This window comes from Vitis riparia, unplaced genomic scaffold (assembly GCF_004353265.1).
Source record: "Vitis riparia cultivar Riparia Gloire de Montpellier isolate 1030 unplaced genomic scaffold, EGFV_Vit.rip_1.0 scaffold756_pilon_pilon, whole genome shotgun sequence".
Classification (NCBI taxonomy): Eukaryota; Viridiplantae; Streptophyta; class Magnoliopsida; order Vitales; family Vitaceae; genus Vitis; species Vitis riparia.
The window spans coordinates 33771-46873 of record NW_023269770.1 but is presented as its reverse complement, the minus strand read 5'-3'; positions in this window follow the sequence as shown (position 1 = coordinate 46873).

The following is a 13103-nucleotide window of genomic DNA, read 5'->3' as shown; positions in this document are numbered from 1 at the left end:
GATATTGAGGTAGCTGTTTTTTAGGGGGATCATTAGACTAGGAGAGAACCCTTTTTGAAAGTGAGAGGACTGTTATGGAGGTGGAGAACTGAAGAGAAAGGAACTGGTACCTGAGAGAGAAAAACAGAGAAGTAGAAAAAAAGAGCATCGAGAGAAAGAGAGGATAAATAATTCATCAGTTTGCATTTTCTTAGAGGTAAGTTCTTCATTGTAACACCCCTGCTCTTTTCTGGATTTCTTTCGTTTGCTACTTCTGTAATTTGTTGTATGCTTGGGTGTGGCTATCGAAGGCCCACATGTTAATTTCTATATTCTCCATTATCATCCAAACAACAAAAACTGAATGTATATATATTTCAATCATGGAAAACATGCCTTCCTTTTGTTTCTTAGAACATACCTGAGTCCATTATTTCCCGAGATGTATAAGGTATGGATCTTCCAAGGCTGTAGAGGGCACTACCTTTCTTTGAATTCTCTCTAACGATGGGAGCGGGAGAGGGTTTTGTTCTTATTTCAATAGATGTGATGTGAAGAACAGACACTTAGCCTTTATATACCCTCCTGCCTTAGGGACCATACCCTTTGAGCTATTGGGCCTCACAAGTCTTAGGCCCATCATCTAAAGCTCGTGATGGCATTGGGCTCTACACATAAGGTGGTCCATACTCTAGAACGAACGGTAAATAAAATACCGAAAATGCAAATAGCTTAGTCATGAACCATTGTTAAAATATGTGAGTCCATATCTTAACAATCTCCCACTTGGACCACATATATTACAAAACAATGTTCATGATAGTACTTTATTGAGCTTATCTTGCTATTCTATCTTAATATCCTTAAACAATCTGGTTTACTAATTATGTTAACACAGGATTAAACCGACCTTCGTTAATCATAATTATAACTAGACCCATCAATGATCACAACATTAACAAAATTAGCAACATGGATCAAGTATGGATGTGTAGCATGGAAATTACATAGAATGTGATCTTTAATATGTCTATTTCCAATTGGTCCTACTTTATGACTAAAAATAGTCAAATTCTACTTTCAACACTTGATGCTAAACTGCTTCTGAAAGTCATCATTTCAATTCAGAGTATTCAAATACAATAGTCTTTAAAATCAAGGTCTGTACAGATAACACAAACATAATATCACATCAAGTAAACAAACACAAAATCTAAATACAAACTCCCACTATACTAGCACATCATCAATGTGTACAACACCCATATGTGTGACATGGTCATGATATATTTTGGGTGGCAAACCCTTAGTGAGCGGATCCACAATCTTGAAGTTTGTGCTTATATGTTCAATTGATACTTGAAGACTCTGAACTTTTTGTTTTACAACCAAGAACTTAATGTCAATGTGTTTGGACTTCGACGAACTTCGGTTGTTATTGGAATACAATTCTACGACCTTATTATCGCAATTGATTCTCAATGGTTTCTCAATCCCATCAACAATCTGCAACTGAGTGATAAAATTCTGTAGCCATATCCCATGGTTTGATGCCTCGTAGCAGGCTATGAATTCTACCTCCATGGTGGAAGAAGCAATAAGTGTTTGTTTAACACTGTGAAACCAATGTTTGGTTAATCTTGATTTTGATGATAACAAAACAAGGTTTAGAACTAATGATCATATTTCAAGTGTGATTAGGCAAGACAACTTCCAAAGTGGCAATCCAAAGACAAATCAAGCCAAGGAGAAATCATGAAGAAGAAGACCACCTCAAAGAGAAGAGTTTTTCAAGACCAAAGCTTCTTAGAATCTCTTTGTAAGGTTGTTGGTGCACTAGGACTTTCATGCATTTCATTATTTATTTATGCACCAGAATCATCCAAGAGTAATATTGTTTTAAATATCTTAAGAATTGGATGATTTCATGTTTTCAACTAAAACCTTGTATTAAATGATTTTCAAACTTGTGTTAAAAGGTTTTAAGTTGAAAAAGGTTGAGTGTTGAGCCAAAAAAATTGCTCAACCGGTTCAACCGGTCGATCGGTTGTGCTCGTCCGGTCGAGGACCGGTTGAGGGAGGCCAAAAACTTTCTCTCTCTCCCAATGACCTTCTCTTCCCGGTCAAGGTTGAACCTCAACTGGTTGAGGTCCGGTCGAGGTCCGGTTGAGGTTCGGTTGAGGCCCAACGGTCACTTTTCCTAATGGCTAGTCAATCGGTCGACCCTTAGCTCGACCAGTTGAACCCCCAACGGCGTGTATGACTTTTTTCTTCTATAAAAAGGCTCCAAACTTCATTGTTTCATAAGCTAAACCTTCCCAAATCATTCTTGATTATATTTGAGCCTTGGAAGAGTGTTTCTGAGCACCATTGTTTCATTACTTGCATATCTTTAGTGCACCATTCAATCCTAGTTTTTCTTGTATCTTTGAACCTAAAGTTCTATTACTAGGATTTTGAGAGATCATTATTTGTATATCTTTGTGAGGAATTTTCTCAAGTGAGGGGTATCACTTGAGAGGTTGTTCAAGAGAGGGATATCTCTTGAAGAAGTGTAAAGGGTGCTCGGAGCCAAAAGTCTAAGAGGGTGAATTGGAACCATAATCCAATTGTAAAAAGATTGGAAGCTTGGTTGAAGCTTCAAGATAGTGGAACTCTCACTCGGTTAGGAGGTTGAGGAGAGTGGACGTAGGCAAGGAAGTGCCGAACCACTATAAACTCTCGTGTTTGCACTCTCTCTTCTCTAACTCTTTTAAATTATATGCAATTGTGTTTATTTTGTTTATTATATATTTGCATATAATTGTCTCTTATTTTTGCATAGTTTAAATTTGTGAAAAAGAGACCATCACCCTATTTGCCCTCCCCCCCCCCCCCCCCCCCCCTCTAGGGTGATTACCATAGTTTGGATTAGCCTCAAATTCCTAACAAACACTTTTCCATGAAACTGCTCCTCTAGCCAACATGAAGATGTAGCCTAAAGTGGATCTCCTATTGTCAAGACATCCTGCGAAATCGGAGTCTGAATATCCCACGATCTCTAAATGACTAGATCTACGGTATGTGAGCATATAATCTTTAGTTTTTTGTAAATATCGCATAACCCATTTTGCCTTTTTCCAGAGATCTATACCTGGGTTACTTAAATATCTACCTAACATGCCGACAATGTATGCAATATCCGGACGCGTACAAACTTGTGCATACATGAGACTTCCTACTGCTGAGGCATAGAGAAACCTCTCCATATCCTTCTTTTCAAGTTCATTTTTTGGACATTGGTGCAAACTAAATTTATCACATTTTGCCACAGGCGTGTCTCCTGGTGCACAATTGCTCATGCCAAATCTACTCAACACCTTATCGATGTAGGCCTTTTTTGATAGCCCAAGTATACCTCTTGAACGATCCCTATAGATCTGTATACCCAACACCAAAGATGCATTACCAAGATCCTTCATGTCAAATTTACTGGATAGAAATCGCTTGGTTTCATGCAAAAGTCCCATATCACTACTTGCAAGTAGAATATCATCAACATATAGCACCAAGATAATGAATTTGCTCCCACTAAACTTGAGATATATGCATTGATCAATGGTGTTTTCCTTAAAACCAATGAAGTAATCACCTGATCAAACTTTCGATAACTATTGTCTGGATGCTTGCTTTAAACCATATATGGACCTTTTTAATCTGCATACAAGTTGCTTTGAATCATTAGAATCAAAGTTCTTCGGTTGCATCATGTATATTGTCTCATCAATGTTACCATTAAGAAACGCAGTTTTAACGTCCATTTGATGCAGCTCTAAATCATAATGAGCCACAAGTGCCATGATGATTTTAAAGGAGTCTTTTGACGAAACCGGTGAAAAGGTCTCCTTATAATCAATGTCTTCCTTTTGAGTGAAACCTTTTGTGACTAGGTGTGCCTTATACCTAACAATGTTGCCTTTTGAATCCTACTTGGTCTTAAAAATCCATTTACAACCAATCGGTTTTACACCTTCAAGCAACTCTACTAGGTCCCAAACACCATTATTTTTCATTGATTTTATCTCATCATTCATGGCTTCTATCCACTTTTCAGAGTTAGAGCTTTATTTGACTTGACTAACTGAAATTGGATCATTTTACAGACCCGTGTCAAACTTATGTTCTTGGAGATATACAACATAATCATCTGAAATTGTATTTCTCCTTTCTCTAGTGGATCTCCTTAGTGACACTTGTATTTGAGGTTCTTGAGGTTGTTGAGTTACCTCTTCATGAACTTGAACTGGTTCCATAACTTGAATAGGAGGGATCTCAGGTGTGTCTTCAATCTCTGTTATTGGTTGTACATTCTGGATAGTGTCATCAAACATAATATGACCATGTCCAGTTGTAATAATAGGAATACTAATAGACTTCTCTTCAAAGACCACCTTTCTTAATGGCTCTCTTCCACTTAACTCAACATCCTCAATGAACTTAACATTGCCCGTTTCGAAGAAGGATCTAGTTGAGGGGTCATAAAATTTGAAACCTCTCGACCTTTCAGAATACCCTACAAAGTAGCAGCTCACTGTTCTGGAGTCCAATTTCTTTTCATTTGGCTTGTAAGGCCTAGCCTCAGTTGGACAACCCCAGACATGCAGTGCCTAATACTAGGTTTCTTGCTAGTTCATAACTCATATGGGGTTTTGGCTACTGCTTTGCTTAGGGCTCTATTCAAAATGTAAACTGCAGTTTTGACAGCTTCGCCCCAAAGTGATTCTAGTAAGGTGGAATGACTGATCATACTTCTTACCATATCTTTAAGAGTACGGTTTCGCCTCTCTGCTACACCATTTTGGCTTGGAGTCCTTGGCATGGTGTATTGAGGAACGATACCACACTCCATCAAACATTTGGCGAATGGTCTTGGACGTTGTTCACCGGATCCGTCATATCTACCATAATATTCACCTCCACAGTCAGATCTAACGACCTTTATTTTCTTACTTAGTTGGTTCTCAACTTCAGCTTTGAAATTCTTGAACACATCCAATGACTAAGACTTCTCATGAATGAAATAAAGATAGCTATAGCGCGAGTAATCGTCAATGAAAGTGATAAAATATTGTTGTTCATTCCAAGAAGGGGTAGGAAATGGACCACAACTATCCGTATGTATCAATTCCAAGACATCACTACACCTATTGGTATCATTTTTCCTCATATTTGTTTGTTTACCCTTAATACACTCTATACAGACTTGAAAGTCTGAGAAATCAAGTGGATCAAGAATTCCTTCTGACACAAGCCTTTGAATACGTTGATTTGAAATATGACCTAAACGCCTATGCCATAACATTGATGAATTCTCATTTATTAATTTTCGCTTTAATGCCATAATTACTTGAATGCAAGGTTTCATTTCCATTAGAGGCCTTTATATTCAATTTGTATAATTTGTCTGTTAGACTACCTGTACCAATAACATTTGAATTTAGATAAAGACTAACCATTCCATTTCTAAATGAACAACAAGATCCACATTTGTCCAAACATGAAACAAAAATTAAATTCCGTCTAAACGATGGTACTACAAAACTTTCTTCCAGATCCAAAGTACATCCAGAGTCTAACTGTAAGCTAAAAAGACCAATAGCCTTGACTGTAGCCTTGTTGCCATTTCCCACATAGATGTATCTTTCACCATCAGTTAGCATTTGGCTCCTTAGGCAACCCTACATAGTGACACTTATGTGAGTAGTTGCACCCGTATCTATCCACCAAGTGTCAATAGGCACTACAACTAAATTAATTTCTGAACAAACAAAGTTGAGAAGTGTACCTTTCTTTTCACGCCAAGCAGCATATTTTGTACATGTCTTTTTCATATGACCAGCCTTCTTGCAAAAGAAACAAGTGATTTCCTTATCTTGTTTCTTCTGCACCTTTTGCTTTGATGTCATAGAAACTATAGTTTGTTTTCCTTTATTGTCCCCCTTTCTTTTCTTGATGGTACCAAATCCCTGAGATGTGGAAACCAAGTGAGCACGTTCTATCTTTTCTTGTTTCAATCTCTCTTCTTCTTGTACACACTGAGCAATAAGCTCATTCAAAGTCCATTTTTCCTTTTGTGTGATGTAATTGATTTTAATGGACTGAATTGTGTAGGCAGAGAGATCAAGACCAAGTGCACGAGTATGTCTTCCAACAACTATAACTTTAGTGTCTTGAGTCTAGTCACAAGATTAGACATTTCCATAATGTACTCCCTTATATTCTCTTTTCTTTTGTACCGCATGGAGACAAGCTTACTAAGAATAGTGTTTTTCTCAACCTTTTTATTTGCAGCGAATTGGTTTGCTATTTGGTTTAAGAATGTCTTGGCTCGGGTTTCCTCAGGTATTGCACCCCTTATAGCTTCTGGAATTGAGTGCTTCATTATCATTAGACTCATGCGATTAGATCGCTCCTATTTTTCCATAGTAGACCTTTGCTCAGCAGTGCTGGCACTAGTAAGGTCTAGAAGGCGATCCTCTCGTAATGCATAGTCTATATCCATGCACCCGAGCACAATTATAATGTGCTCCTTCCATTTCTTGAAGTTTGTGTCATTAAGCACAAGAATGTTATTGGCATTTGCAGATATAGAAGATGCTGAATTCATAATAATAAAGCTCACAATCAGGCACATAAACATCATACATACATGAATAAATAAAATTTAACATACATATGTATGAGAAAACAAAGGCTATGTTTAGTTAAGAAAAACACCCAAAAGGGAGGAGGGGGGGGGAGGGGGGGGTTGAATTGGGTTTTTAAAATCTTTTCAATCACAACAAATTTAAACAAAATATAAGCAAAGTAAATAGATAGAGTTTAGAGAATTCAAACATGGGTTTATAGTGATTCGGCACTTCCTTGCTTACGTCCACTTTCCTCAACCTCCTAACTTAGTGAGGGTTCCACTAACTTGAAGCTTCAACCAAGCTTCCAATCTTCTTACACTTGGATTCCGGCTCCAATGGGCTCTTACACAATCTCTTCAAGATTCAACCCTCTTGAAGGCTTTAACACTCAGATTGTTACAAGATATAATCACTCAACCTAGCTTAAAGATGGTTCAAATACAAGATAAAGCTAAGATGACAAACAAGAGTGCACTAAAGGATATGCAAGTGGTGATTTAATGCACAATGAAAGAAATGAGAGCGTTTTGATCAATAACAGGTAGGCAGGCTTTGAATGCAAGTCTTCTCTTGTCAATAAATGAAGTGGAGCTCTCAATTTATAGGTTTCTAAGCTCGGGAGTCAAAAACAGCAAAAGACAACCTCATCCGGTCGAGATAGGGGTCAACCAGTTCACTAGCCGTTGGAGCATTTAATGCATGACGGGTTACCGTTGCCTCAACCGGACCTCGATCATCCTCGACCGGACTTCGATCGGTAAAGGAATCACTTCGACCGGGAAGAGAAGGCTACTGAGAGAGAGAAAAGGTTTTTGACCTTTCTCGACCGGACGACCTCAACCGATTGACCGGTTCCTCAACCGGTTGACCGGTTGGCCATAGCCTCGACTGGTTGAGCCTTTTTGGCCCCGAAAAACCTATTTTTTGATTCCTTTCTTTTCTAACACTTAGGCAAGGTCTTTAGGTAAATTATTAAACCAATTTTGAAACATTTTGCCTAAGGTAAATTAGTTAAAAACTTGGGTTTTAATGAAATCGACGTTTTAAAGAATAAACCGAGTTTTCTAAGATGCTTGAAACGTATGAAAATCCTAAGTACACTCATGCATTCATCTTACATTTGTTTCCTATGATCACAAGTCTTCCAAGCGTCTCGATCTTGTATCCATTTGGTCCTTTGATGAATTTTCAAATTTATACCTGAGATTCTTAAATATTAAACCAATTAGTTACTTAACCATGGTTTGTTATCATCAAAACCCGATTAGGAGAACCCTTGGGCTAACAATGTATATGCATGTGGGCCTATTACAAGATTCCTAGCACAAACATCAATATTCAATCTTTGGACAAAAATATCAACTTGTAATCGATATCATCTTCAGAATTAATTCATAAATATTGACAATAAAGCTGAAGCAATATGTCTATCTTTGGACTAACATACAGCATGCAAGATAAACTTTATATGTCACATATTTATGACTACTTTATTTATTATTATATTAAAATAATCTTCCTTTGGGCAGATTATTTTAAATAATAATAACATGTTTACATATTATAAAATAAATAAATTATATAATATAAGTTACTTCGGCAACAAATACACATAATTCATTTATTTTAAAATATTAAACACAAATATAGCATGAAATAATTCAATTAAAATTATTTATTTATATATTTAAGCATAAACCCATGTATATATGTATACCAATTGAAGCATAAAACCATATGTATATATATATATATATATATATATATATATATATATATATATATATATATATCAATTGAAGCATATATACAAGCCTTGGTCTAATGGTTTAGGCATGGCCCTGATTTTAAAGGAACATGCCATGGTCATGGGTTCAAGCCAACTAGCCCCCCCACGCATTCTCTCATGGCCCAACGACCACTTGTGGTAACTTACAAGCCAAGCCCCTTCCCTAGCAAGTTATGTTATTATATATAATAAAGCCTAGTCACAGGTAAAATGGTGTACTTTGCTAGGAATTCCTCCTTAGACCATAAAGATTAGGCTGAAATATTATGGCATTACTAAGAGAGAAATAAGAAACTGTTGCATGCAAAGAACTAATGTCTTAGCATGTGGAATCTATTAAATATTTTATATATATATATTTACTGTAGCCCAAAAAAAAGCACCAGTTTTCCAATGTGACTGGTATATATATTCGATTGAATATATATATATATATATATATATATACAAATTCCTACAAACTGGGCTGCCAGGATTAAGGCTACCCTCATGATGATGGGCTTCAAAGATTGAGGCCCATTTAACTAGGTGGTTTTCTTTCCTTTTTTTCATTTTTATTTTATCTTATTAACTGCAGCCCCAAACCACCGTCCCCTGCAGCGGCGCCTAAATGACACCTAAAGTGCGCCTGAAATGGCGCTGTGAACAGTGTCAGGTATGATGCCTAAATGACGCCTGAAGTGCATCTGGAATGGCGCTGCAAACGATGCCCGAAGTGCGTCTGGAACGGCGCTGCAAATGACGCCTGGTATGGCGCTTGAACGGCGCTTGAAATGCTCCTGAACGGTGCCTGAAATGCGCTTGAACGGTGCCTGAAATGCGCCTAAAATGGAAGCTTGCAGCGCCCAAAACGGCCCCTAAATGACGCCTGGAACGGCCCCTGAAGGATGCCTGGAATGGCGCCTGAAGCATGCCTTGAATGGCGCCTGAAGCACACCTAAAATGGCCTTGAATGCGCAGCCGACTGGAGTAGTGAAGCACGCCTTGAATGGTTCCTGAAAGACACCTGAAATTACACCTGAACGGCGTCCTAACGGCGCCCAAAAAAATGTTGTCGTTCAAAGCAATTGTTTTATTGGCCCAGATTTATTTTCTGTTGTTTCCCTCCCATTGGATCTTTTGTTTGTGTTTTTAAAAATGTTTTGGTGAAAATGGAACCGCAACAAGGCTCTGATACCAATTGTTAATTTCTATATTCTACATTATCACCCAAACAACAGAAACTAAATGTATATATATTTCAATCATGGAAAACATGCCTTCCTTTTGTTTCTTAGAACATACCTGAGGCCATTATTTCCCGAGATGTATAAGGTATGGATTTTCCAAGGCTGTAGAGGGCACCGCCTTTCTCTAAATTCTCTCTAACGATGGGAGAAGGAGAGAACAGGTTCTATTCTTATTTCAAAAAATGTGATGTGAAGAACAGACACTTAGCCTTTATATACCCTCCTACCTTAGGGACCATACCCTTTGGGCTATTGGGTCTCATGAGTCTTAGGTCCATCATCTAAGGTCCGTAATGGCATTGGGCTCTACACATAAGGTGGCCCATACTCTAGAACGAATAGTAAATAAAATACCAAAAATGCAAATAGCTTAGTCATGAACCATTGTTAAAATATGTGAGTCCATATCTTAACACCACATGCTCGTTGTTGATTTTGGGTATGAATATCAGAGGATCCTATATTTATTTCGGTTGATTTCTTAGATTGTTATTTGTTTCATCTCCCATTTCTCTGATTCCTTTTATGCATAAGCTAATTTTACCTCTAATCTGTTGTGTCATATTGTAAGCTTTGTTGTATTCTCTGTTTCTCTCTTAAAACCACTTTGGATTCACACACTGATTTTCAGCCCACTGATGAGATGATGAAATGGGGTTTCACCTTATGACATTTTTTCTCTTATGCTCTGTTTCTATTGAAGTCTTTTCTATGTTTTTCCCGTCTTTGGTGGAATGGATCACAAGAATACCATGATTTAGATTGGGTTGGTGGATTGGTTGCTACTGTATTTGAGATAACAAATAAAGTTGAGAATAAGAATGAATCTATGGAGAAATGAAATCTGGAATGTCAAATGCAAAGAGGGTCCCACAAGATTAATTTGAATTTGATACTGCATGTGAAATATACATTGAAGTGATTGAGCATGCATGGCCACTTTGGTGTACATATGGCCAGTTTTTGCTTCTTCCCAGCCTTGATACCTTGGCAGTCTCCATAGCCCTCCACCAGAATACCTCATCTATCGAATTTGAATCCCAAGCCACACAACTCCGCATCTTGAAAAAAAAAAAAAAAAACCTTATAGCCAGCTCACCATCGCCTCAATCCTTCGTACCCACCGAACCGATCACCACACCACACTCGGTTTATCTCCCATACCATACCACCATCAACCTAACCCCATCACCATGCCTACCATTCACTCCCCATTTTCACACGATATTCGCCACTGTCAGACATGGGCTCCATTTGAGTTTGTTTTTTTTTGCTTGAGAAAAAAACTGCTATGATTTGAGATTGGGTTTAGTGGAGATTTCTTCTGAGTCACCACCACTGGGCGTGGAATCTAAGTTGGGCAAGGGCCGCAAGGGCATCGTCGCTACATTTTCATGTAAGTGAGTTGTTGATTCTCAAGAACCTTAGATTTTCTATCTTCCAGAACTTTTTAGCTTCGGAAGCTCAAGCCTGATGAGTCTTCAATCAAATGCCAATCTTCATACATCCACGTTGACACTTAAGGTGGGATTTGAAGGTTAATGCTTTAGCAAAACTTTGAAATTGGGATTAAAGGCAACTAACTAGACAGAAATGGGATTAAAAGTTCTGATGGGAAGAGCCAAGTGAAGAATTCAAGTGCAAGAGATTTGCTCCCCTCAACAAATCCGTGAAAAATATCACTAAGTTCTTAAAAAGGATTACAATTGGTTTGTCATCTGTTTTGATGAGCTTAGGTGTCCGTTAACTCTCCAACAAACTGAAATTTGCCAAGTATTTTTTTCTCTAGACTCAACTTACTTTTGGTCGAAGACTAGATACAGCTCTGATAATGGTGAATCATTAGGTGAAGAAAATTAAAGGCAACAATCGGCCTTCTACATGCAAAATGTTAGAGTGATTCTCTATGATTGAGAGCACTGTATTCGCACCCATACATGCTGAAGCCTGTGAAAAATAAAAAAGGAAGATGTAGCTTTATAAAAGAGATTTCCTACAATCATGCTAATCTATTCTTAGTAGTCTAAGTATAAAAGGCAACTAATCAAATATACAACTAATTCAATATATTTGTTAATGAATGGTTGGATATTTTATCAATGAAAGGGACTAAGTGTGGTTGGCGTCTAAAGCGGCCAATTCAGATTGCATTGCTTCTTGCCAATAGGGATGAGAAGCTGCTTCGGTATAAGATTTAGGCTCAATATCTTGACTGATAGTAGCAATAAAGGAGCAATGTTATGGTGAGTAACGATGATAAGAGGCAAAATGGCAAAGGGATATCGTGTACCTTTTTATAGACTTGATGACAAATGCGGCAAATAGTTGGGAAACATCACTTGGTTGCAGACATAATCACGTAAAGCCGTTGGAGGGTGATGAGGTCGTTAAGAACGATGTAAAATTGGTTCGTGAGGAGGACTAGTAGGAGATGACAGAAGCGAAATTGGATTCGATGGTGTGGGTTGTTAGATAAGAGAAACTGGTTCTGGTGGTGAGGAATCGAATACAAAAAAAGAACCACAGGGCCTGAATTTGAGGAAATATATGAAATGGACTCATAGGGAAAAATAGTTTCATGAAAAACAACATCACGACTAGTGAACATTTTATGGGTAGCAAGGTTATAGAGCTTATAAGCTTTCTAACCAATTGGATAGCCAAGAAAAATACAAAGTTTGGCTCGATGAGCGAATTTATGGGGGATGTGCACATCAATAGCATATGCTAGGCACCCAAAAACTCGAAGCTGGGAATAAGAAGGAAGTTTTCCATAGAATCGTTCAAAAGGAGTTTGATGAGAAATGAGTGGTATGGGCAAACGATTAATGATATGAACAACAGTAGAAACACATTCTGCCCAAAAATATAAAGAAAAGTGGGCTTGAAAACGAAAAGCTCGAGTTGTCTCAAGAATATGGCAATGCTTGCACTTTACAACCCCATTTTGTTGAGGGATATAGACACAAGAATGTTTATAAGTGGTCCCTTTTTGTTTAAAAAATTCTCGTATAGAGAATAATTCTCCACCATTATCAACCCGAATGTTGGTGATAGAAACATAGAATTGTGTTTGGACAAATGAAAAAAAATAGACAAGTAAATGTTGTGTTTCACTTTTGTGATGCATAAAAAATACCCATGTGAATCTAGAATAATCATCCACAATAGTCAAAAAATAATTTGCACCAAAAAGAGAGGCAATTTTATGGGGGCCCCAAATGTCACAATGAATTAATTCAAAAGGTCTAACAGACAAAATTGAACTAACAGAAAATGGAAGTCGATTTTGTTTTGCAAGGGCACAAACATCACAAGCATTATTAGACTGGAAAGGGAAACTTAACAAATGTTTTGCCATAAAATGTAATCTAGAGGAATACAAATGCCCTAATTGGCTATGCCACAAAGTGGTGGAAGAGGTGATCTGAGGAA